This window comes from Malaclemys terrapin, chromosome 17, assembly GCF_027887155.1.
Source record: "Malaclemys terrapin pileata isolate rMalTer1 chromosome 17, rMalTer1.hap1, whole genome shotgun sequence".
NCBI lineage: Eukaryota > Metazoa > Chordata > Testudines > Emydidae > Malaclemys > Malaclemys terrapin.
The window spans coordinates 2,679,973-2,706,375 of NC_071521.1; the positions used below are offsets into that span (position 1 = coordinate 2,679,973).

General features: G+C 38.8%; 1 protein-coding gene across 2 annotated transcripts in view; it reads left to right on the forward strand.

Annotated features, from left to right (window-relative positions):
* The window catches only part of NR6A1 (nuclear receptor subfamily 6 group A member 1), a 180,576-nt gene that overhangs the window by 57,196 nt on the left and 96,977 nt on the right, over positions 1-26,403 (forward strand). The window lies entirely within an intron of this gene.

Genomic DNA, 26,403 nt, shown 5'->3' on the forward strand with positions numbered 1-26,403 from the left:
GCTTCCCAAAAAGGTTACTGTAGGAAAAAGCATGAGTCAAGGAAATAGCTTATTTTCATGTGAGATTTTAAATGCATCTTCCATGCATCTTGAGTGAATTTTTTATCTAAAGTTGAGAGAGCGAGAATTGCAATTCATTTATATATAAAAATGTAATTAGTGACAATCTTCAAACTTAACAATTTGCTATCTGGGAACTCTGTTTTTAAGAAATAAAACTGTTTGGGGGGGGGGATACACTGATTTTTAAAGAGTCTCTTCTTGTTGAAATGTTTTGCAAGCTGTACTAAGGAGAACATGTTTGACATAGTCATATTTGTAACTTCTAGGAACACTGAGCAGCTCACCTCCCTCATCACTTGCACTGTGGTTTCCCGGAGTTCATTTGTGAATCCAAGTGAAATACAGTCTAGATTACATTTTGTGCCTCCTGGAAGCAAATGGACGTAGGCCACCCATGCAGGTGGTGATTTTTTATTAATCTCAGCTCTTCAACAGGAAAGGTTTTTGGACTAATCTTTTTATACCTTTAAATTATTATTTAATGTGTTCTAATCTGTGTATATGATCTTTACAGTAAGCAACTATAGAGGAACACAGCTTTTTAAGATTCTATTGTATTAATAAGCTTCCATTTTTTAAATAAACATTGATTCATGGAAAGTCATGTAATCTCTGGGACTGTAGATTTTTCTAAAGTGTGTAAGATTAGATTGTGTTAAACTTAGTTACAGTGTATTAAGATCGATAAATTTCATCATTGCTTTTATAGGATTAGCATTGGCCAGTGTGTATTGTAGCACTGTGACACAGTTATGGTTCAGAAGACGTGCATTTTAAGTCATTCTTTTCAGGCAATGAGTGGAAAAAATGCCCCTTTAGACAGAAGTTTATTTTGCTCATTTTCAACCTGAAGATTAATATTTTTGTAGTGGTTGATTCAAAAATAGCCAAAGGGAATTATATGTGTCATAGCAGTAAAAAAACAAACATTTTTTGTTTCGTTTTCCAATCTGTTTAAAAAAAATTAAGCATTAAAAAAATCCAGAAGAATTTTTAAAGTTGAATAACAAATTTGCTTTTCATGCCTCCAATGTGTTTGAAGAATTTAAGTGTAAAAAATTAACATTGCAAAAAAGTACATGCTATACTTCATTTCCCACTAATCTTCTGTAATGCACGGAGGTTCCATATACAATTTGTGTGGACATTAGTAAACTTTGGCAAATACTATACTTACTTACTTTTTGAAAGAAGTGTCTCAGATATGAGGCAAATAGGTAAAAAAATATATACTAGGTGTTACAAGTATGCCAAAAGTAACATAGGCATGTTAAAGACATTTATTGGCACTAAATGAATTTGTCTTGTAAAGCTAAATCCAATATCAGGATCACACCTATTGTGTGAGGCACATTCACTTGCTACATGGGATTGTTTTGCTCTAACTGTTAAAATGACTGAAATTTTTATACAGATTAAGAAATACACATCAGATATACACCTTTCTTAGAGATCAAGAGGAAGATGTCAGTAACTGTTGGATTTGTGAATGCTTCTTACAGTGCAATAAGAATTCAGGAGACTTCTCTGCAGATGAGAGGTGTACAGCTTAACAGAGTATTTTCAAAATCTGAAAGCCTAGTTTACACTTCAAACAATTATTGTGAAAGCTAAGTTTTCCTAGTGATTTACGCTGATGTGCCAAATCTTAAAGAAGTTGACGCTTTTTAAATATTATGTTCCTTCACCACCTGAAGCTGGCCCAGTGATTGTAACAGACCTTGTTCTCCATGCGTGCCTTGCCATTTCTGGCTGCTTCAAAAAGAACTACAGTGTCTTGAATCATTTTTTCTTCCTCGTTCTCGTCCCACTCCTTCCCATTTAAATTTCTCTGATGATAAACTAAGGCATTTATTTACTACTAAGTATGAAGCTACCTATGCAAACTTGCTGGATAGTCAAAGCGTATTGCTATTCATCAGGATGCTTAGTAAAAGACTGACCGTGCCAGAGCCTACTAATTACACTTCTGTTTTAGTGATACTGGCACAATTCCATGAAAGTATAAGATATGTTTGAGAAAATGCTCTGCTTACGTAGGTGCCAAAAAGTTTGTCAAAACAATTAACTTCTGAACAGCTTTCTTTAAAGTACATTGGACTAAAACTTCATGCTAAGCAGATGGTTTGCTGGAAGAGTGCTATAGGACAGCAGTTGGTTAGGGACCTACTAATCTTACTAGTTAAGATGTAAGGTCAGGAGAAGTACAAGGATTTGTCTGGAAAGTGTGTGTGGGGAGGGAGGAGCGCAGGTTGGATTTTTTTTTTTTTTTTTTGGACATGCATTAATAGCGTGGCCTTAGCCTCGTTCTGTGAAATAATATAACTGTGCCCATTTATCACCTTTATACTGGGATCCTAAAATGTAGCCAAACCATTAACAGACTCAGTACTACCCTGCTATTCAGATAAGCATAGGTGTTTTTTTTTTGGTTTGGTCTCTCTCCTTTTATACGTACATACACTCTCTCTTTTTAAATATTCCAAAAAACACGTATCAGAGGGGTAGCCGTGTTAGTCTGGATCTGTAAAAAGCAACAGAGTCCTGTGGCACCTTTAAGACTAACAGATGTATTGGAGCATAAGCTTTCGTGGGTGAATGCCCACTTCGTCTACATGCATCCAACGAAGTGGTTATTCGCCCACGAAAGCTTATGCTTTAATACATCTGTTTAGTCTTAAAGGTGCCACAGGACTCTGTTGCTTTTTACAAAAAACACGGTAGGCACAAAGATTGGTTTGTCACAAGCTCACCCAGTGAATCAATGTCAAAAGAAAACATGAATTTCCTGGTTCCCAGTTCTGAGCTTTAAACACAGTCATTATGTTTAGCCTTTAGGTGAGGTGGGGAGTGTAAGGGGAGGCTATCCTTTTTGCCATACAAGAAAGACTATCGTATATACTCGATCATAAGCCAGTTGGTTTATAAGATGACCCCCTCCCCCAAGATGGATAAGTAAAATTTTTCCATTTTTAAACCTGTTCATTAGCTGACCTTATAATTCAGGGGTCAGCAAACTTTGGCTCCCGGACCATCAGGATAAGCCGCTGGTGGGCTGAGATGGTTTATCTCGAGTATCCGCAGGCACAGAGGTAAACCTAAGTAAACAAAGTGTCCTGGTGTGCCAGCTGCTTACCCTGATGGGCCGGGACAGCAACTGGTGGGAAAATTTGGGGGGGGGAGAAGCTGGGAGTCAGGGGAATAACCCTTGTGACCACCCCCCACATGACCCCACCCCTAGTCCAGGACCCACACACTCTCTCCATTCCATCCCTTCCCACCTTATCTGGGGAGGGCCAGGGGAGGATGTCTCTGGCCTGGCTGGAGCTGCTCCGGCAGGCTGGGCAGCGTGGCCACAACCCGCTCCGGCGGGCCAGACCGGCCGGCGCGGCTGCAGCGTGTTTCAGTGGGCTGGGCCAGGTGGCACGGCTGCAGTGTGCTCCGGTGGGCTGGGCGGCGTGGCCACAGCCTGCTCTGGGGGCGGGGTGAGCGGCACGGCTGCAGCCTGCCAGCCCTGGAGCTGCAGCTGCTTTGGAGGCTTGGCGGAGAGCAGCGTGGCCATAAGTGGAGAGACTCTGGCCCTGCCTCTTCCCTTCTGTCTCTGCTGGCTGTGCTGCCTCTCCTTGCTCGCTCTGTTGGGGGGAGGGGCTGTGTCCCACCTCTCCCTCTCTAAACCCGTTCATAAGCCGACCCCCTTCTCTGGTGCTTCCCTTTTTTACTAAAAAAAATTCTGCTTATGAATGAGTATATACAGTACTTTGTCTGAAATTCCAGGTCTCCTCTCAACTGCTGATCTCGTAAAACAAAGGAAATGGTGGGTCCGCTTTCTGGGTACTTTCCTTGGTTATGAAAATGAGACACTGACACACAGGTCCTCAAACATATTTAAACACCTGTCTCCCAATAATTTCAATATTAGGCACCTAAATACCATTGAGCATCTGGGCCTCACTGATTGCACTGTTCCCTCGTGGAGTCTCTTATGCAAAGTGGCTATTTTAAGACTCTATCGTAGAGTGATGTGTCTTACCGATAGAAGACGGCATGGCAGTAAGGCAGAAAAGTGTGGGTTGGAGAAGTACTTGTGAAAATTGTCAGTCTATGTATTTTGCCTGTTTGAATATATTTGGAGCAAAAACTCAACTTGCATCTGTCTGTGCGAAAAAAAGGCTCATAGAGTGTTTTTAATGGGGTGAGCAGCAAGTAATGTGACAGGAGTGGAGATTACATGAAGGGATTCAGTTATTCAGAAACTGACAGGTGGTAGAAATGAACATACTAACAAGGGCATAAGTAATCAGTTGGATTTTTCTTAAATGAGTATATGCGAGTCAAATATATTCAAATTGACAAGCTTCATGCCTAATTCAAGAAACAGTTGTGCATTTTCCCTTGAATTTAAGACTAAAATGAATTCCCATTTCCCTTCCTCTTCCTTTTGTAAAGGCAGCTTGTATTTGTGTTTGAGAGCTGTATAATAATCCAAACATGTGGAAATCAGCTCGTGTGCATCTCGTAAGAGCCAAGTTTATCTGTTATGGAAATGCCATATGAAAATGAATGTTTATCCTGTTTGAGACTCTGACCTACAAATAACTTTAACTGCTAGTCTATAAAGGTGTCTTTTTCTTGTGCCAACTAAATTAACAAAATGTTTATCCTAGGCATTGCACATGTATGAACATGTAGTGCATCAATAAATATTTCTGGTTTTGTATTTGGGAAAACAAGATGTCATATTATACGATTAATATTTTCCATGCCAAAAGTAACTCAGGAGGATATAAAACAGCGCTACTAAAATTAAGAGATGTCTGTACTGCAGTCTTGGTGTGCTTGCAGCTTGCGTAGATACACCTGATCTAGCTTTAATCTAGCTCAGGTACTGGAGTAGTGGATCTATGACAGCGTGCACTTTAGCATGGGCTGTACAAACCCATCCAGAGCTCAGGGTAATTACTCATGGGGCTAGCCTGCACTGAAGCATCCACTGCTCTGAGAGCCAAGCTTACTTGTACAGATAAACTGCATCCAAGAGTTTTAAAAGAGCTGGTTCAGAAGCTTTTTGGACTATTAATGAGCTCTCTGGACTATTAATATTAATTTCTGATCACTCTTGGAACACTGGGAAAGTTCCAGAGGGATCTAAGAAAGCTAATGTGCCAATATTTTAAAAAAGATAAATTAGATGACCTAGGGTAATCCTAAGCGTGTCAGTCTGACATCAATCCAAGGCAAAATAATGCAGGGACTGATCTGGGACTTTATTAATAAAGAATTTAAGGAGGGTAATTAATGCTAATCAACATGGGTTCATGGAAAATAAATTACAAATGTGTTTGGTAAAAATAATAGTGTTGATGTAATGTGTTTTAGATTTCTGTAATGCGTTTGACTTGGAAATTCAAAACATCTTGATTAAGAAAACATTTTCTTAATCGTTCTAATGTGGCACACATTCAGTGGATTTAAAAACTGGCTAACTGATCATTCTCAATGTAACTGTAAATGGAGAATCCTTGAGTGTGTGTTTCTACAGTGGTTGTTTCTTGGCCCTTTTGCAATTTAACATTTTTATCAATTACCTGGAAGAAAATTAAAATTTTACTGATGAAGTTGGCTGACCCAAAGACTGGGAGAGCAGTAAATAATGAAGAGGACTGGTCACAGATTCAGAACCATCTGTATTACTTGGTAAGCTGGATCCAAGTAGACAATGTTTCAAAGTGGCCAAACATAGTCATAAATCTATGAATGAAGATCATACTTACAGGATGGGAAACTCTATCCTGGGAAGCAGTGACTCTGAAGACGACTTGAGGGGCAATGGTAGATAAATTAACTGAGCACAAGCTCCCAGAGGAATTTTGTGACCGAAAGGGCTAATCAGATCCTTGCATATATAAATGGAATATGGCGTGGGAGTAAAGAGGTTATTTTACCTCTGCATTTGCACTTGTGCAACCACTGTTAGAATACTGTATTCCATTCTAGTGTCTACAAGTCCAGAAGAATGTTGAAAAATTGGGGAGGGTTCAGAGGAGCCACCAGAATGACTGACTGTGCGGTTTGGAAAACCTGCCTTATGTTGAAAGACTCTGTGAGCCCAATGTATTTAGCGTAACAAAGAGAAGATTAAAAGGTGGCTTGATCAGTCTGTAAGTACCAATATGGGGAAAGATCATCAGGTTTCAGTCTATCAATAAAGGCATAAAATAATCCAATGACTGGAATGTGAAGCTAAACAAATGGGAATTATTCACAGTGAGTGTAATAACCACTGGATCAAGTTACTAAGGATTGTAGTGGATTTTCCAACACTAGAAATTTTAGAATCAAGATGGGATGTTTTCTAAAAGATATATGTTTTAATTCAAACAAATTAATTCAGGGATGTCCTATGTATGGCCTGTTAAGCAGGTAGTCAGACTAAATGATCACACCGGTCCCTTCTGGCCTTATAACCTATGAATCTGGATTCCATGCACCTCCTAAGAGGAGAAATAAATTCAAAAGAATGTGGCAAAAAAATGCACACATTTGAAACTGATACAGTACTTTTGTTATTTGATAAGAGGTAAATAGTCCTTCAACTGCTTTGCAATTGACTTTTATATTTAAAACAAACAAAAAAAACCCAATCCCCAAACCCTAAAATCACAATTGAATAGTGGAGCATATATGCAAAGTCTTCAGGGTTACAAGCAAATATACTTTGGAATCAAATAGCTAAGATCAGTTCTTCTAGTCACTTAGCTGCTAAGAGTCAAAAGTTCTTTTTCCTTCTTAATTGGAAAGATCACAGCACTTCTGTCTTGCTGTTAATGTCATCCACTCTTGCTGCAGAAACAAACCTTGAACTTGGGTCTTGGCCGGTAAAATGTTTTGAGTCACCACTAACTAACTTAATATGTAAAGGTTTGTTCCAGTAGCATGAGGAAACTGAAGTTTATCTGAATACAGGGAGATGACAACCTAATCCAACACTAAAACTATTCATATAGTTTGTATATAGCAACAGTGCTTAGTTTTGGGAGCAATTGTACACTTGATTTAATATACATCAGTATAGTTCAAGTGTCAAATTATTAGTGTTCCTTCGTGGGAATGAGCCTAAGTGGATTTTCAGTTTTCGATTTTCAGAGTTGTAATCCATTAAGCAAACTGTGTACATCAAATGTGCTATAAAAATTGCTTTTTTCTTTACAAGACAATATATTTCAAAAAGCATACTTAACAAATCTTTCAAGGAATTTTTAGACTTTGCAGAATAGGCCTTTTATCTCTTCATATTATTAATTTAAGGTTAATAAATTGAATATATACACTTTTTGTGCAAACTGGGAAGTGGAATGAGCAGCAGTCCTTATTTCCCCACTCCATGGAGTGAGACTGCTTTTTAAGGTGACCAGAAAACAAGAAAATCCCTAACCACGCCATACAGGCCACAGGCCAACTCTGTACAGGGTTCCCACCAAAGTAATGATGTGAGAATTTATAAGAGTGCATAGTGCAGCTGCCAAGGTTCCACAGTGTTTAATTTCAGCACCATCTGTCTGCCAGAGCCTATGGTTTAACATTTTCCCTCCTTTAAGTACCATATTACAATTGCATATTTTTATGGGGCTGGGAGAAATAAAAGGATTATTGTAAGAATAATGTATTTAATTAAATCTGAAATGGAATGACTTGCCTTGTGCACACTTATAAGATCGGTAATAGTTGATTTTTCCCCAGTGATGTGTATTAGCTGTTGAGGTACACTTCTGGGTCACATGTTCTCAAATGAAAAACGGGCAATTAAAGCTTCTATCAGTCAATGCAACAGAGAGTCCTGTGGCACCTGTAAGACTAACAGATGTATTGGAGCATAAGCTTTCGTGGGTGAATGCCCACTTCGTCTACATGCATCCGATGAAGTGGGCATTCATCCATGAAAGCTTATGCTCCAATACATCTGTTAGTCTTAAAGGTGCCACAGGACTCAGTCTGGATCTGTAAAAAGCAACAAACACGGCTACCCCTCTGATACTTCAGTCAAATCTTATCCCTCAAAGTAAAACTGTATTGCTGTTGATTCGAGACTATAAATGCCACACTCAACATGTGACAGATTTCCTCCCCTCCCCTCCCCTCCCCTTCCCTCCCCCCTTAATGTCATGTGGGGAGGGAGGGGAGGAGTTCTATTTATTCCCAGTAGTTTTGATTCTTGTACCATTGCTCAATCAATCTGTTCTGTGGAACGTGGCAAGGAAGAAGCTGAAATCACGATATTCTAGTTGAGAAATAAACAATCCACAGAGGATCTAGTCAAGATGCTCTTGTGGTTTGACATCTCTGCATCATGACGAGGCTCTACTTGAAAGCAAGTGTCTCTTGTTGAACCCCTGCTCTTTTTAGCCATGTAAACCTTTATGGTTAACACTTTGCTCAACATGATGAACTTTCCAGCAGAAACATGAATATTTTCAAAAACAGAGCCTTGCCAAAGGAGTACAGACAATGGGGCATCAGCTGAAGGAAGCATTTGATAGTAATAAAGGACAGTACTGCTGCGGCTGAATGTGGGCATGTGCAGCTCCGGTCATATACACAGGACTTGTTCCTTGAGCTATCTCACATCTTTTGAGATGAGATGAGTCATTCACATGAAAGATGCTTTTATTCCTAGATTTTATAGTTTTGAGAAGACCTGTAGACCCTTGACCTCTTGTTAACAATACAGTCATACGATTAATAGTGCCTTAGCATGCTATGACATCCCAAGGAACTCTAAATGTCAAAACCCCCGACCTAGAAAAGTGGTTTCAGGAGACATAGGGGGCCTTATCAGCGTGCAAGATTTTCCCATCAGTAGGTCTCCAGGTTCTACTCCCTCAATCTCTCCGCTCCAAAAACTGTTTTTCTAGTGTTCCTATTCTAAATCTCTGCATTGTGCCTGTTCTAAGTCTGCTGCAAGAGGAATCAAAAATTAGTGCCATTGGTTGTACCTCTTCTTACCAAAAAAAAATCACTTTGGCAACTGGATCATAACAATTGAGGGAAGAAGATATATGAAGTCTACTTCTCACTTTAGCTTCTTTCCAGTTGCCCACCAATAAGTTTTAAAGCCTTCTAAAATATTTAGTCAATGCTCTTTTCTACATCAATATAAGTCAAACTAAACCTATGCTTTAGGAGGAGGCGCACACTCCAGTCCAGTATTCTTACTACTCATGAAATTTTAAATGTTGGGAGCTGTGTATTCTATAGTGTGTCAAGCAGGCTGATAGCGCGTGGGCAATAATTAAAGCAATGATCCATCTTTTTTTGAGTAAGTGAACACAATACAAATCCAGAAATTAACAATGGTATATCTGAGATCAATGCTTCCTAGGAGTGCAGTTCTTATGCCTATATGGCCAGGCTGGAGTTCTTGACTGGACTTCAACACAAACATCACCTGTGGCCTTACATGAATCACTTTTAATCTTTTTTTGCCTCCGTTTCTCCATTTATAGAAGTGGGGGAGGTGACCCTGCCTACCTGTCTCTGATTGTGAAGACTCAATTATTTTCCTCCACCATAGTGTTTTGAAGGTTGATGTATGCGAAGCAACCTGGTTAATCTAGGAGGCCTCTGCTTGGAAATGATAGTTCCCACATTGTGGAGAACTGGCAGAAAAGAATGATCAGATTTAGACTACGGTGTCTCCCTGGGAAGGAAGGAAACTTCTCTCTATTCTCATGCTCCAATCCAACAGCTGGATCAAGTGGAATCACTTTCTATCAGTCCCAAGATTTGATTTTAGGGCTTTTATAGGAGAGAGGGGAAGAGATCCGAGCAATCTGAGCAGGTAGTCCCCAATCTCTGGAATTCACTTCTGTTGTTGACCTTCAGGGTATATTTCAAACCCTATTTATTTAGGCTTTTCCTGAATAAGATGCCTGCCTTAGGCTGCACTTTTTATGTAGTGGAGTTTGATTTGTTTTATTTAAGTTACTGTAAATATATGCCTAGAAACTCCATAAATTTAGAAAAACTATTTGCAAAGCAATCCCATAAGAAAGGCTAAGTATTTGTTTTGGTTCTGAAATACAATTCCAAACATTTTATCCTAGCTTAGATGCCTTATAAAAAAAAAAGCTGTTTTTCTTGTTACAAGGTTTCTCAGCAGGGTTGGGTTTACAGGTGCGGTTTTAGTGTACTTACTATTGCAGTACATTTGTGTTCTCATCTGAATACTCTAGGGTAACACTATTGGACTGGCAGATTATCACACACCAGCTGGGATTTGGGGTAGCCATGGTAGTCTGTATCCACAAAAACAATGAGGAGTCCAGTGGCACCTTAAAGACTAACAGATTTATTTGGGCATAAGCTTTCGTGGGTAAAAAACCCACTTCTTCAGATGCATCAGATGTCTCTCTTGAAAATGCCAATCACTAGCACCAGAGAGGTAAACCTGAGAGAGTTCAACATACGTTCCCTGTGAAGCCTCACCTGACCAGCTCTCATTGACTTGAGAGATCCCTTGTCCCAGCTGGATATGACTCAGATTAAATTTTGCTTCCTTGGTGACATAAGCATGTTCACCGAGGGGCCACTTTAAGGGTTTACTCCTGATAGCATTGATAGTGACTCCTGTGATTCTTTGGCATATAAGGTTTATTCTCTGAAGATGATGGAACTTCAGTATTCTTGAACCACGCAGTCTTGTAACCCTAATTTAATAGATTTCCAAATTTTAAAACCTCGGTTCTTCTGACTAGGAATACATCTAAACTTGGACTTGTAGATCAGAGAGGGAAGATTCAAGCACACAAGGAGAATAACACATCAGGTGTATTACCATCTAATAGAATTCTATTTCAGGATGTAGTTAAATACAATAAAGACCTGCCCTCCAATAGATCATTCAAGCAAAGAATCAAACTACAGTTTAACCCCAACAAGCAGAAAGAAGGGGAAACCCTCTTTTCAGGCAGCTATCGAGATTTTTGTAATTTGGCAGTATCCAGCTGGAATTCCCAGGTTCAGCTGAATTATCTTGCTAGGACCGACTTCCCCGTCATTGACCGTGTCACTCTTGGCTGTATTCTGTGATGTTTTCCCCTCTAGTAATGGGGTGGGGGGGAACTAATACTCCTGAAGTGGAGGAAGTGGGGTATCCACAATGGATACCTTTTGTTAAAGTTTGTGATAAAGATAAGTGGCCTCTCTGAATAGAGGAGGGGAAAACACATTGGGAAACCACCCTATCTTACATGACTGTCCCCTCTTTTTGGTAGCTTCACGTTGGTGCCAACAGATGTGTAGTTGCAATGTGCAGTTTTCCATACACTTGCAAATATAATTACTTGCCCCATGAATGGATCTCCTAGTGTGACAACCCTCTCCTCTGTATTTGACGGTCTTCCTTCCTTGTTTCCACATAGGATTTATCTAGGCCAGTTCTTGAATTCTCTGAAGTAACCTCATTTGGGGGACACTCACTGCTTATTTTCCCCCCTATTAACTTTACTACTAATAATTTGCTTAACTTTTTTACCGGTAGGCATTTTCTTTGTACTAGATAGACTAACACGAGAGGTGATTAAAAGCTTGTATTATGAGTGACCAGCTCATTCTCTCTTCATGCAGTTGGTGTAGGAACGGTCTGATTCTGGGACATATCTGTGCTTATACTAGTCAGTTAATGTTTCATAGGTCAGTATCAATTTTTAATAGTGCTTTAAAAAAATCTTTCTAAACTATGGCTAAAATAAATTTATGCGATCTATGACCTCACTTCTGTGGTAAGATTTTTCTCAAAGAATGAATACAAAATTCAACAATCAGAATGGTTTTGCAAGAATATGAGAAATATGGAGGGAACCTTCTAGTTTAATAGTCTCTTCTAGTCGGGGGCCATAGAGGAATAAATATTTTTAAAAAATCAGTTACACAAGGTCTGTGAGGAGAGTATTTCTGGATACACACTCTGATCTTCTCCCACACAGTTGATTTACTCTAATGCTTCACTTAGCACCTAGATTGAAAATAAACTTGATTGTCAATGAATGGGTGTAGTATTCATATCCTCAAGGCATGTACAGCACCTGGTTAATGGTTTTAATCAAGAAACAGAATCTTAGTTAAGAGTTTTGTATAGTTCCCCTGATGCCATGTGCTCGAAGCCTTGCAACCAGAAGTGCTTCAGCATGGAGAACAGTAGCTTTAGAGAACTTTTTCTATTCTATAGGAAGATTTCACTGCTGTTAAAATGGGGTTTGACTATGGTAAAATGCATCTGATATCACTGCATCTTTCTTGTAAAGATGTCAGTAGAGCATGAAGTATTCTTGGGAAGATGAGAAAAACCAAGATGACTCTCGGTATTCATGCACTGCTCCCAGTTACCTAATGGGGCATTAGTGTATATTGTAGTAAAAGTATACATTCTCTGAACTGAAACTGCAATATCATGTTTAATTTTTAGAGAACTTTTTCATTACAAGATATATCTGCAAAGAGCAGAACATGCATGGATTCTGAAATAAAAAGTAGGGGAAGGAAATTAAGTGCAAAATGCTCAAAAGAAAAAAAGTAACTTGTCCTATTACCAATGGATAGAAAAACGAGTAAAGGATCAAGGTACAAAATCACTTGCATGTTCTTACACAAAATTTAAAGCTTATCTTTAAATATAACACTTCTCTGAGACAGAAGATTATTTCCTGGGAGGTGTGTGTGTGTAAAATAATGGTTACTTATTACAGCAGGTGACTGCTGCTGCTAAATTCTACTATCCTAGTTATGTAACCAAAGTGGGGATGGGAGGCTGGGGGAGAAATTCTGGGTACGTTAGAAGCAACCTTTGTAGTATTTAAAATGCTAGGGAAAACCTTAATTCTCTAGGAGCAGCTATTGGATGTACTATTTATAGATTCATGTCTTCATTTACAGAAAACAGTCTGCTTGAGCCATATTTTAATCGACTGTGTTGTACATACATAAAAATGGGACAAAGGAAGAAATGCAAAATCTCTATTGTATCTTCATATGAAGCAATCTAGAATTTTGTTTCAATGAACCATGCTAGATGTAGATTCTGGTATCCTGACTCTTGGTCACTAACACATCATTGGTCATATAAACTATAATATTTTTTTCTCAATTAATATAGTACAGTCTCTCACAAAGTTACTAAAAGGTAAATGCATAATTGGTTGAAAGACTGTTCTCAGAGTAGTTATCAATGGCTTGCTGTCAAACTGGGCAGGCATATCAAGTGGGGTTTCACAGGGGTCAGTCCTATGCCTAGTACTAATCAATATTTTCATTAATGACTTGGATAATGGAGTGGAGAGTGATACATAATTTTTTTTTCTGCAAATTTTATAAGCAACCTGGGAAGTATTGCAAGCATTTTGGGAGACAAGATTAGAATTCAAAATGACCTTGACCAGTTGAAGAATTTGGTCTGAATTCAACAAGATGAAATTCAGTGAAGATAAGCGCAAAGTACTGCACTTAGAATGGAAACGTCAAATGTACAACTACAAAATGAGGAATAATTGGGCAGGAGGTAGTAATGCTGAAAAGGGGTCACAGTAGCAACAATGTGATGCAGCTGCAAAAAAGGCTACAGTAACAGGAATGTTACATAATGTTGTATGTAAGACACGGGAGGTAACTGTCCCACTCTTCTGAGCACTGGTGAGGTCTTAACTGGAGTACTGTGGTCAATTTTAGGCACCACATTTTAGGAAAGATATGGACAAATAGAAATTCCAGAGGAGAGCAACAAAAATGATAGGTTTAGACAGCCTGACCTATTAGGAAAAGTTAAAACCTGGACGTGTTTAGTCTTGTGGGGGGGGGAGGGAAAAAAAAAACGAAGGAAGGACTAGACAAGTCTTCAAATATGTTAAGGGCTGTTACAAAGAGTATGTGGATCCATTGTTCTCCATGTCCACTGAAGATATTACAGGAAGTAATGGAGCTTAATCTGCAGCAACGGTGGTTTAGGTTAGATATTAGAAAAAACTTCAACTGTTAGGATAGTTAAGCTCTGGAATAGGCTTCTAAGGGTGGAATCTCCATCATTGAAGGTTTTTAAGAATAGGTTGGACTTGTCAGGGATGGTCTAGGTTTGCTTGGTCCCGCCTTAGCTCAGGGGGTTGGACTTGATGTCTTCTCGAGATCCCTTACACCCTTACATTTCCATGATTTTCAGCTATCAAGCTGTGGTAATATCCCTTTTGGGGAAAAGTTTAGTAAGAGGCCTGTATATAAAAGATGTATTCTTTATAATAAAAACAACAAAGAGTCTGGTGGCACCTTAAAGACTAACAGATTTATTTGGGCATAAGCTTTCGTGAGTAAAAACCTCACTTCTTCGGATGCATAGAGTGAAAGCTACAGATGCAGGCATTATATACAGACACATGGAGAGCAGGGAGTTACTTCACAAGTGGCGAACCAGTGTTGACAAGGCCAATTCAATCAGGGTGGATGTAGTCCACTCCCAATAATAGATGAGGAGGTGTCAATTCCAGGAGAGGAAAAGCTGCTTCTGTAGTGAGCCAGCCACTCCCAATCCCTATTCAAGCCCAGATTAATGGTGTTGAATTTGCAAATGAATTTTAGTTCTGCTGTTTCTCTTTGAAGTCTGTTTCTGAAGTTTTTTTGTTCAATGACAGTGACTTTTAAATCTGTGATAGAATGACCAGGGAGATTGAAGTGTTCACTTACTGGCTTGTGTATGTTACCATTCCTGATGTCCGATTTGTGTCCATTTATTCTTTTGCGGAGGGACTGTCCGGTTTGGCCAATGTACATGGCAGAGGGGCATTGCTGGCACATGATGGCATATATGACATTAGTGGATGTGCAGGTGAATGAGCCCCTGATGGTGTGGCTGATGTGGTTGGGTCCTCTGATGCTGTTGCCAGAGTAGATATGGGGACAGAGTAGGCAACGAGGTTTGCTACAGGGATAGGTTCCTGGGTTGGTGTTTCTGTGGTGTGGTGTGTAGTTGCTGGTGAGTATTTGCTTCAGGTTGGGGGGTTGTCTGTAAGCAAGGACTGGCCTGCCTCCCAAGGTCTGTGAGAGTGAGGGATCATTTTCCAGGATAGGTTGTAGGTCGTGGATAATGCGCTGGAGAGGTTTTAGCTGGGGGCTGTATGTGATGGCCAGTGGTGTTCTGTTATTGTCCTTGTTGGGCCTGTCCTGTAGTAGGTGATTTCTGGGTACCCGTCTTGCTCTGTCAATCTGTTTCCTCACTTCCCCAGGTGGGTATTGTAGTTTTACGAATGCTTGATAATAAACTTTATAATAAACTTCTTGTATGCAGAGACTTTAGACCAGATGAGATCTTCTGAACAAAGGAATGGGGAAGAGGCTGGGGGAAGAATTAACTTTAAACCACTTTTGCACTTTAATGTTTTCAGCTCTTCTGAGGCTTGTCCAGCCCCAACACAATTTCATCATCAGAACTGGTCTTAAGCACCGTTAACTGCAACAGCCTCCAAGAGGCAGTTTTTACAGTCAAGAATGTCCAGAACGCAGTAGCGCTTTGGCCAAGTCCCCAGGGATGTCCAGCACACTGAGGGATGTCAAGGGGGCTGATGTAGAGGCTTTGTCAGCTCTTTGCTGACTGCCGCATTGTGCTGGATGTACTCCCTGGTGACTGGTTCTGTCGCTGGAGCAGCATAAAGGGGTGCCAGTGTAACAGACCCCAGTTGTGTTTCTTTAAATAGTCTGTAAATACAAGGCTGTAACAGGTGTTAGATAAGTTTTCACAACGATGGAAAACTTTGGTACCAAGTGAACAGCATTTCAGAGTATTCAAAATTATTTGGATTCCCAGATATCTGGCTTCCCTATTAACACTAAAGATATATTATGCAAAATTATAGAAGAAAAAAAAATTAGGATTTTATAAAAAAAAAAAAAATTAGTGTAATTGTGAAGTGAATCATTTAGGCGGTCTAAGGATTTAGATTGCAGGAAAATACCTTTAGTGAATTTCTTGTAGCGAATAGTCTTGCAGTCTAAAATACTTTTTTTTTTTTTTGGTTTTCAGGTTTTTTATGATTCTTGCATAATTTATGCAGAATATATATTCTGCGTCAAGATCCTTTTTCATCCTGCATAAATGAACACTTTTTTTTTTAAATTTATGCACTCCAAGGTATCTGCAGTTCCAAACATACAGGGGGAAAAGAGGGAAGAAAGCGCATATATGACAGCATTACCAGAGCTACAGTAGCAAATACATCACTTATAGGCCTTACGATGTATAGACATCGGCAGGCAGATATCACTATGACTAAATACATTGAAAATGTGGTATTTCAATGAGTTTTTCCCCACATGACTGAAACGCCACTCAGCTACTGAACATGTGTACTTATGTGACTATTTCTGTGCTGTTAACATTTTTGTAAAGGAAAAACATCTTCAAAACATCTTGTTGCCATTATACAAGATTTTGAGAAAATAAAGCAGTACAAATTACATCTGGTGGCAATGCGAGTATCAATACTGTAGTTATTCTGTGAGAAGCAAGAGGTGTTTCCTTGTAAATATGATTTCCATTTGTAAATGTGTGCTTATGTAAATATTGGTTGTATATTGGTATGAAGCCCATGTAAGCAGAATGCTTTTCTTTGCTGAATTATACATTAAATCGGTGTAGGTGAGCATGGCATAGGTTAGCATGGCAAGAAAAGATACACACATGGGGGTGTGTGTGTGTTATGTATGTATGTATAAAGGTCTTGGGTCCAGCTATTTTATCCAAATACTTCTGGTTTTCTGTTTTGCTTTCCTTGTAATTATGAAATAATGTTGATGGGCTAACAACTGCACAGAAAGGTTTGCAAATGAAAGCAGCATAAAATGCACATAATTAGAATGAATGAATTTTAGAATTTTATAAGAATTGGGAATCGTTCATTAAACTTCAGATTACTGATCAGTCTTTTTTTTTTTTTTTTTTTAAACCATAACATAGAGGATATTAACATGGGAATAATCTTTTGGCATTATTGTATTTCACAGCTGAATGGTTCGTTCTGAAATAGTATGACTCTCTTGCTTTTATGCACCTTCGTGTTCTGCTGTATGGTCAGTATGTCAGATCAGAACTATTTTAGATGTATTTTGAGCCCTGGTTATCCCACCACAATGTACTTTCTATAGCGATTGCAGATAGTAATGATTTTTATACTGGGTTTTAAAATGTTTTAAATAGTAAAAGTGAGCATGTTGCTGCTGCTAATTCTGAATTGATTCAACACCTTTTCCTCCTCCATGGAGAGTTACTCAGTTGATTGTCTTTTATTGAAAAAGATTGGCTTGGTTAGAAAACCTTTCTACATATTTAGTCACCTATTTTTATCTGAAATACTTGTGGCACGGACTTTGGAGTATACAGGGTCTACATGGAATTGCCTGCTGTGAACTAAAATTCAATGATGATTTTCCAATTAAAAAGGGGAACCTTACTTCTCATTAAACTCTTCCGAATTCTTATGTGGCTCCAAACTGGCAGCCTACTAAACACAGGTGAATCTGCTGCTTTATCTGCATCAAAATGCAAAGAGCAAAAAAACCTCGCCAGTCAAACAAGGCCATGTATCTTCATTTGTCATAAAACTGAAACCTAATGGCACAGGACTGCTGGCCCGTGCCCCTTTCAGCAGCTCTGTACTGTTCTCTGAGCAAGCTCTCCCGTCAGCATGTCTGCCGGGATGTTTGGCGGTTCATGCAAAATGATGCACGTGTAAGACTGGAAGCTAGACTTTTTCTCTTAAATTTCTAACAACCATTTTGTTGGCTAAGTACAGTTGCAAATATAATGCATCTATTCATTGGATTCACCAGAAGAAATGTATTAAACAGGGCAAATAAAGCAGCTGTTAAGCCATTATGTATTTCAAAGTGTATTGCTCTTGGCATATGGAACAAATGTTTTACGTTATAATGCATAAATCTTTGGAACCTAAAGTTATTTTAAAATTAAATGGATGACGAGCACAAGACGGTCTACCTGGAACTGCTTCGTATGTTTTTAAGAAGTAAGTGTGGTCTTTAAATAACCAAACAGCCATGTTTTCTTAATAGAATGGAAAAGGTTTGCTAAGGGAAACTGAACTGAGTACAGTATTTTCAATAAAACAAATAGAACAGATTCTACAGAAATCTAGGTCACAGTAACAGATGACCTATACATGGTCCTAATTTTTGATGCAACTGTCTAATCTGCTCTGAGAGTACTAGCCAGACATCATTCCTAATTGACCTTGATATTCAGTGAACAGAAAAAGCTAAAGCCACATGATAGTTGACTCTTTACCAGAAAAAAGAATCTATGGAAAACTCTGATGTATCAGATTCTATAACTAGAATCTAGATTTCTCTGGGCTGCATCTTGCCTACAAATCTATTAACATGCTGCCACATTAAAGATCTGTATTTCAGACTCCTTTCAAAGAACCATAAATCTGAAACTCTGGGTTAAATAGAAAATAGCTTGTTCAAAACTCACCTGCTGTAACTATCCATTATTATACATACATAAACACACATGCACACTGTAATTGCGTCATGAGTTATTGATAGGTCAGACTCTAAACAGAAGTGCCTTCCATGAAAAAGTAGAATTTTTTTGTCAAGTTAGGCAAGATTTCAGTTCAGCCTGGCTGACCAGAGACCGAATGCTTCTGCAAAGCCAGGAGCATAGGGTATGTCTACCCTGTACACAAGCCCAGTCACTGACTCACGTTTGAGCCCAACCTCCCTCTTCCATCCAGACACACAAATCAATCTGACTTGGGTCAGCAAGCTTTTCAGGACCCAGGTCCTAGGACCCTGGTGGGGGATGGGTCGGAGCCTGAACCCTGCCGTGACTCAGGTCAAGCCACAGATCCGAGTCAGCAGGTCTACACAGTGCAGTATGGACATGTTAGCATGGCTGTTTGACTCAGGTCCAGCAATTGTAAACACAGGTTTACAATGTAGTGTGGATGTTCAAGCATGGGCTTAGAAACACTGGGTATGTCTACGCTGCATTTTAAAACCCACAGCAGCAAGGCTGAGCCTGGGTCTACAGACTCACGCTCATGGGACTCAAGCTACAGTACTAAAAACAGCAGTGTAGGAGTTATGGTTCAGGCTGGAGCTCAAGCTCTCAAACCCACTCCTATCCCCAGGCTTCAGAGCCCAAGCCGAAGACCCAAAGAGCTCTGTGTAAACTCAAAAGCTTGTGTCTCTCTCATCAACAGAAGCTGGTCCACTAAAAGATTACCTCACCCATCTTGTCTCTCTGAAGTCTTCCTATCAGTGAAATCTGACGTTAGGTAGTAAGTTGTTAGTGAAAGTACTGGATAATTTCTGAATGTTTTGAAAACTAGATATCCATTTCCTATCCAAGTGAGTGAGTGTGGCTTGTCTTCAGTGAAGCCAGGAGAAATTAAATAATGTGGGAAATCAATGTGGCAAGATACTTATTCTGAGGAATCTTAGATTTGTTGGTTCCAACTTACAGTATCAAGAATTGGTGGGGGGAGAAAAGGAAAACTTCAGATTGTAATCCATTGTTTTTTTTAGCAGACCTATGGTACCTCACTGACTCTGCCTTAATGTCTTTACAAAATGAACAAGCTAGTCATTTTCGATGTTCATCATGGTTAACAGAGTTGTCATCAAAGGACATAGCTGATGTCCTACAGTTGATAACTAGTCACTGAGTCATGATGTGGAGGAGTCATAAGTAGACTCTCTAATAGCAAATAAGGAGGCATGTTAGTGCAATCCATGCGGCTCCGTGCCCATTCTTCTTAATCGCACCACCTACTGAACATTCTGTTATCCTTAATCATGTTTTGGCATCTCATCTCAAGGACCGTGTGGAGTTTTTGTGTAAAATTGTGGTTAACCATAGATCTGAATAATGTGGTGTTGCAAAACCAAATTGTATACAATTTGAACACACCCAGTTTTCTTAATGACAGGTCACCTTCACTGTCAACTCAAGATTTTGTAACTAATTATATTTCTATTCTCAGAACAAGTTTAGCATAATACTAAGCATATAATTTATATTTTTGGGTGTGCAGATGGTACAGTTAACGGTTTCCCAGAGGAAAGGTATAGGGCATCTTCCTCTTAACACTAAGACACAACACTTCCAGTTCACTCGAAACTTGCACTTCTTTTTACAGTCATTCATGATTATTGAACATAAATGTATTACATTTAGCTGTTGTATTTTGTTTATGGTCCAGGACCGCTGATGATAGTAAGACCATTTCAAGCCAGCACATTAGACAGGAAGAATAGCCAAAAATTGTTTCAAAACTTTCTATCCAATCCATACCTCAGTACTGCATCCTAGGGCAGAACATGCCATTCAGTTCTTTAGTAGAACAATAGCTGATTGCTATTTTGGAAAATGTGCTTAGGGTTTGAAACACTGAATTATATAATAGCCAATATTCTTAGTGTGTTTGGAAGGTTTATACATTAATTGATCGCTGCGGAGATAAATAAGTCTTAAGTAAAAGTCACTTTATTTTTTTTAAGTGATCAGAACGTATTACTGTATCGAACACAACCGCCCAACAGGATTCTGTATTTCAAAGAACAGAGCTTGCCCTTTTGATACTATGCAGCTGCTTCATTTTCGAAGTCTAACTGCTGATACTTTTCTTGTTTTGTTTTGTGGCTCTGGATGCCTTTATATACCTTATCCTAGAACAGACATTATTTGACTTAGGTTTTTTTTTTCCCCCAGCTCAGACTTTTAAAAACTATCTGGAAGAAATTTCTATATGTATTAAAATTTGTTTTTAAAAGCTACCTTAGGCATGCTCTCCCCATGTGCATGGTACATAGGATTGTTTTCAGCTCCAGGATGAGTGTACAGATATGTTCACAGAAGGCAGAATCTTGCCTGGACAGTCCTTTTATGGTTTTTTATCCTGTAAGGAAGGAGAACTCCCTTTTGTTAGCCTGAAAGAGTCTGTTCTAGTCAATCATTTGCTTAACTGGTATTCCAGTTTATTGAAATATGAATTAATGGCACAGGCCGAGAAAGTAAAGATGTACTTTACAGAATACACTTTTTTTCTCAAAGTAGTGGTTGACTTTAAAGCCAGTCTCTTAGGAGTACTAAAAATTGGTACCAACCACAGATGATAAAGGCTGTTGCTGTCTAAGAATCCCAATCCATCTGTTTTGACTGATGATCCTTCAGGGATAGGATAGGGGGGAGAAAACCATCAAATTATTTTTTGTCTTGTTTAAAAATTAAGTCTCTAACAATGCCACATATGGCTGAGGTTTTTTTATATCCTTTTGGTTTTGTGCTTTAAAAAAACAAACAAACTTCCTATATGAACCTCAGCAAAAATAAATAAAAAATCAGTCAAAACAGTTTGGTTGTAATCTAACCTAATTCATATAGCCTTAAATTTACTAATAAGGAATGCACACAATCTATTGTGCCACATTATTAATACAACTTATTTTAAAATCTCTCCTTTTTGTAGGATTCCACTTCTGTGTACATGAAAATTATTTGTTCATATATCTGATGCATTAAAACAGCAGATGTAATTGACATGATCTTGCCCTCACATTTAGGAGTGTTTTGCTCTAAAACCTACCAATACCATTTTAAAGATTAATGATTTACTTTCTGTATTCAAAGATAATTTTGTGAGACACTTTTTGTCACCCATTCTTGTCTTCAGACTGCAGTGGAGCTCTGGAAATAAGTACAGTGTTCACTTGATATGTAGGTGCCATGCATGCCCACACAAATATCCAGCAGCTACATCCAGGAGATATTTTGTTGTTGAAAAGCAGTAAAATGGGCCTAGTGTGCCCAGTTTTAAACTTGTTCCCTGATCACGGTGGTGGTTACTACAGTATGTAGATTGATAAACGTGGGAGACTCTAGTTTTGTATGTTAAAAATAGCAATACTCCAGGTCTTTAGTGCAATTCATGACTACAGCGGAAGTTTCACAACCACAGCATACTATAGTTCATGAGTCTTTTAAATAGCTGTTCTCTTGACCTAGGTATATGTTAACAGCTTTCCATGCTGTATTTGAAGTGATAGGCTTTTCTACATATGTTCATGTGTGTGAACAACATTATCTGTGCTGTACCAGCATGCCTGTTAATATACTCTTTTTGACTTTTATATTCAAGTTGAGGATAAATTCCATCTAATGTCAAGTGGATGAAACAGTTATAGTGACTTTTTCAGAGGTGTTGGAATAGAAAGTCATAAACATTTTCTGTTCCACTCCAGACCCTCCAACCTTCCTTTGTCATAGAGGTAAAGATTGGAATTGCTTCTGGTGCTCAGCTGATGTGACAGTACCTGGGAGCAGGCTCTTAATATAAGAAGTTCTGCTGGTGGGCCTGCTGGTCTTTATACTCCGTTCATTGGTTCAGACTTGAGAGTTGTTCACCCTTCCTTTGAGGAGCTACTTCTAAAGGGTTTGGGGGTAGGGGACAGTGGGACCTGATAAACCTTTGCCCAAGTCTAAGGTTTGTCTTTTGGATTGTTTATTTTGGTAATCACCAGGCTGAAATAACTCATACATGTTCCTTTAAATAATTGACACAAGAATTTATTACACTTATCTTCTCTATAACTTTGTGAAAGCTTATTAACTGATTTAAATCAATCTGTTGTAACAAGAGTCTTCTAAGCAAACTGTTCATACTAGACACCAGCGGAGAATTCATGATAGTTAGTATAAATGCTTCTTTAGTTTGTCTTCTAAAATCTCTCTAGCCTCTTTTGGGGATAATTAAAATCCCCAACTATATCTTGCTTTTCCAATTGCTCTCCATTTCTGTCCACTGGGAAGTTTTCATAGTTGGAAAGTGACCATATGGACTTCATGATTTTATGTACTGTGACTATAAAGCTTTTATGATATTCTAGTGGTTTAAAAATGGCAGCAGTAGCTCTTAAACATGGCATAGTTATGTTGCTTTTTTGTAACAGCAGACCTGCCAATAGTGCATCAAAAGCAGTAATTTCCTGTTCACTGAAGCCCCCTATCTCTCTGCTGCTTTAAGCTTTGTATCCTATAGCTTGTGCCTGTGTGCTAACAAATCTCTATTGTCCAGTGGGTCGAATAGTGGCTGGAACTAAAGAATTGCTGTCTGGTTTCTATTCAAATCCAGGTAGTCAGATATATGAATGGACTTTCTCGAACAGCCATGTGAATAACCTCTGCTCGGCATGAAGGCTACAAACCAGGCTATGAAAGCTTAACTAACTCGCAGGTTCACAGCTGCAATCTTTAGATGCAGAGGGTGGAAATGTTTTTAAGTACGCTTTTAGTACTCCACTTGACATTTTTAAACACGTTGATCATTTTTAATATATAGTGTTAGATTTCTGGCCAGAAGAAGGGGATGAAATGGTATATTTCTTAAATTGGTTAAAATAATACTAGTTAAATAAACAAAAACAAACACTCTGATTTCAGTCTTTAAGAGACTGATATGAAAATGTTGAGAAAACAGTGTTTCTTAAGTTCACAGTACAAATTAAATCTACAAAGATACCTTAATTGAGAATTTTCTAATACAAGTAATCAATTAAAGAGAGTCATAACTAAAAATGGCAGTTACTTTGCACAACAAGTATACTAAAAATAAGCTAAAGACCATTTCAGCAAACATTTCATGATCTAGTGAAAACTGCAAGCAGAACTTCACTTACTGTAAGATGAACACATCCATAGTCATGTACATAGTGGTTTCTATGAGTATTACAAAAAACAATGAAAGTAACTCAATCTGAGCAGTTTAACCAAAACAAAACCCCTGAACAAACAAACGAATGGTTATATGAGCATAATCAAGCAGCGACAGAAATCTTGTAGGTTCCTCTCCTGCATTTTTGTCACTTGTTCCAAAAAATATTTCAGAAATAAAATTCATAACAACTGTTGCTAAGAGATTATTGAACACTATTCTCTTTTCTGCAAGCAAAAGGGAAAGTCTGGAGTGTTAGCACCCATTCGAGTGACTGTGCTGTGTATGCCCCTGCTGTATCACAGGTAGTATGAAAGAGGGCTCTTTTATGTTTCTTTTTGTCTTAAACTCAGACAGCTTTGTAAGCAGTAGTGTGGGGATTACGAGAGTTAGACAAAAGCAGGCGCGACTGGAAAGGGGGGAAGGCTTGGGGCATTTCCTGTCACTCAACACATTCCATCTCTCTCAAATTCTCCACACCCTTTCCCCCGTTTTTCTAATTACTGTTATTTAAAATTCATTTTGCTCTGGCAGAGAGTTGGTTTTTAGTGTTGCATTCCTTCAGATTGCACAAAGCACAGCTGGGGAAAATGGCTGGCATTTTGAGAAGCAAGTCACGATTGCACGCATGAGCACCTCACACATCCATTTTTTTTCTGCACAGCAGCTGGCTGACCTGTCTCGTCCACTGCTGGCCTATTGAGCGACCTGGACTGTCTGGTTTTGGCTCATGCCTTTGTCCATGTCTGGCTCAGTTCCTCTCTGTCTATATTTGCCTCCACTAACCCTCCAGGCTACAGAAGTGTTTGGTTACATAAAACTAAAGATTTAACCAGAATAAAAACTTCCAACTTTACAGAATTCTTTGTTTTTTCTTTTTTGAATTTCCCCCTTGCTATTTTTTTTTAAAGCAGACACTGTCAGGAAAACCTTTGTGTTCATCGTGCACTCACTGGTTTCATAACTATCTCCAGCTGTGTGTTATTATGAGATGTATATAAAAAGCTTCTGTTCCGAGAACAAAGGAACACGTGCAGAAATGAGACTGGAAAAAATTCACTGACTATTTCAATACACAAGCTATTCACAAGTCTCCGCAATATCTCTAACAGGTATAATCTAAAAGAATATTTAAACAATTAAAAATCTTACCTAGTGAAAGAAACAGAGTAGTCCCAAACTGTTAGGTTAAAGACTTTTTGTAGTTGGATCTTTGTCCAAAAAAAGTTGTAGCTGGTGCAGACAGGAGAGCAACTTCTCTATAGCTCAAAATACACGTTTAGTGTAGAAATAGCACTCCCAGCCAGCATGGTATTCTGTTCTGAGAAAGAAATGTAGCCATGAGTTTGTCACTAAATATGAGAGGCACAAAAGCAGGCTAGACGAGGTATTGAACTGCTCCAGATTTCCTTGCAGCCCTGTCTGCTCTACTTGAATTGAACTATATATGACCCAGATGATGGACAGAAGCAAATTTAGTCATGTGCAGGGCTGGGACACAGCCTATTTGCTGATCCCTGGCAGTGCAGGGGTTTGTCTCCTGATTGGGCCGTACCCTGATCATTGAAATGTGAAGCCCCTACCATTCAAAGGCTGTAATTCAGGAATGGCTGTTTGGGTGTCTAGTTGCCTTCACTTATAGTGAAGTGCTTTAAAGTTGTCTGTTTTATTTGGTATTCTCTCTCGTATCTGAGACCAAACACCTGTCTTCCTCCCATACTGTATGTAGAGTTCTATTGCAATGACATTAACTAGTAGCCTTGTAGGAATACAGAACTGTTTTTCTATGCATTTGTCAAAGATGCTCCTTTGAAACCAAATGAATTAAAGTAACAATTATCACAGGAATATATTTTATATTTTCATCATTGTGTAAAAGTGTGAGAGAAATGTCCTGAAATGAATATTTCCTCTTGGCATGAGAAAACATATTGCAGCATTTTAACATGTTGTTGGTTCAGTGAAAATCAATCTGATAATTATATGACAGCAACTTCATTTATGCTCAGCATATTTTTTTAAAAGTATTGAAACCTCTGTCGTCTTCCCCCCCCCCCCCTTTGTGGGGTTGTCACCCTTATTTTGGTATCAAGTCACGTAGAGCAATGCCACAAGGGTGCCTTGGAAAGCTTACTCCCCAGTGAGCTGTGACAGCCTTTAATCATGCAAGACAGTCAGGGTTTGCTCTCATCATCTTGTCTAAACTAGTGGACCCAGGATTTATTTCAAGTCTTTCTGGGCCACTGGGAAACTAGGTCATGATACGGCAGTCGGCTGTGACATTTTTGTTTAGCGCATTAAAGTAGCTTCATTTATTTAATGAGTTGATTTCATATTTATATTTAATGTCATAAGAGTTCCAATACATAAATAAATCTTTCTCCGGACTGCTGAAAAATCAGGGATTGTCTCCATTTTGTTGTTGGCGTAATCCCACTCTATTGTTTCAATAAAATATTTCTCGTAAGGATATTTACTATCCAGGCAACTTTCCATTTTCTCCCTTAAGAGTCCCTGTTAGAAATGCCACCTGTATCAGAATACGAGAAGGGCAGGTGAATGCTTTTTCTTACAA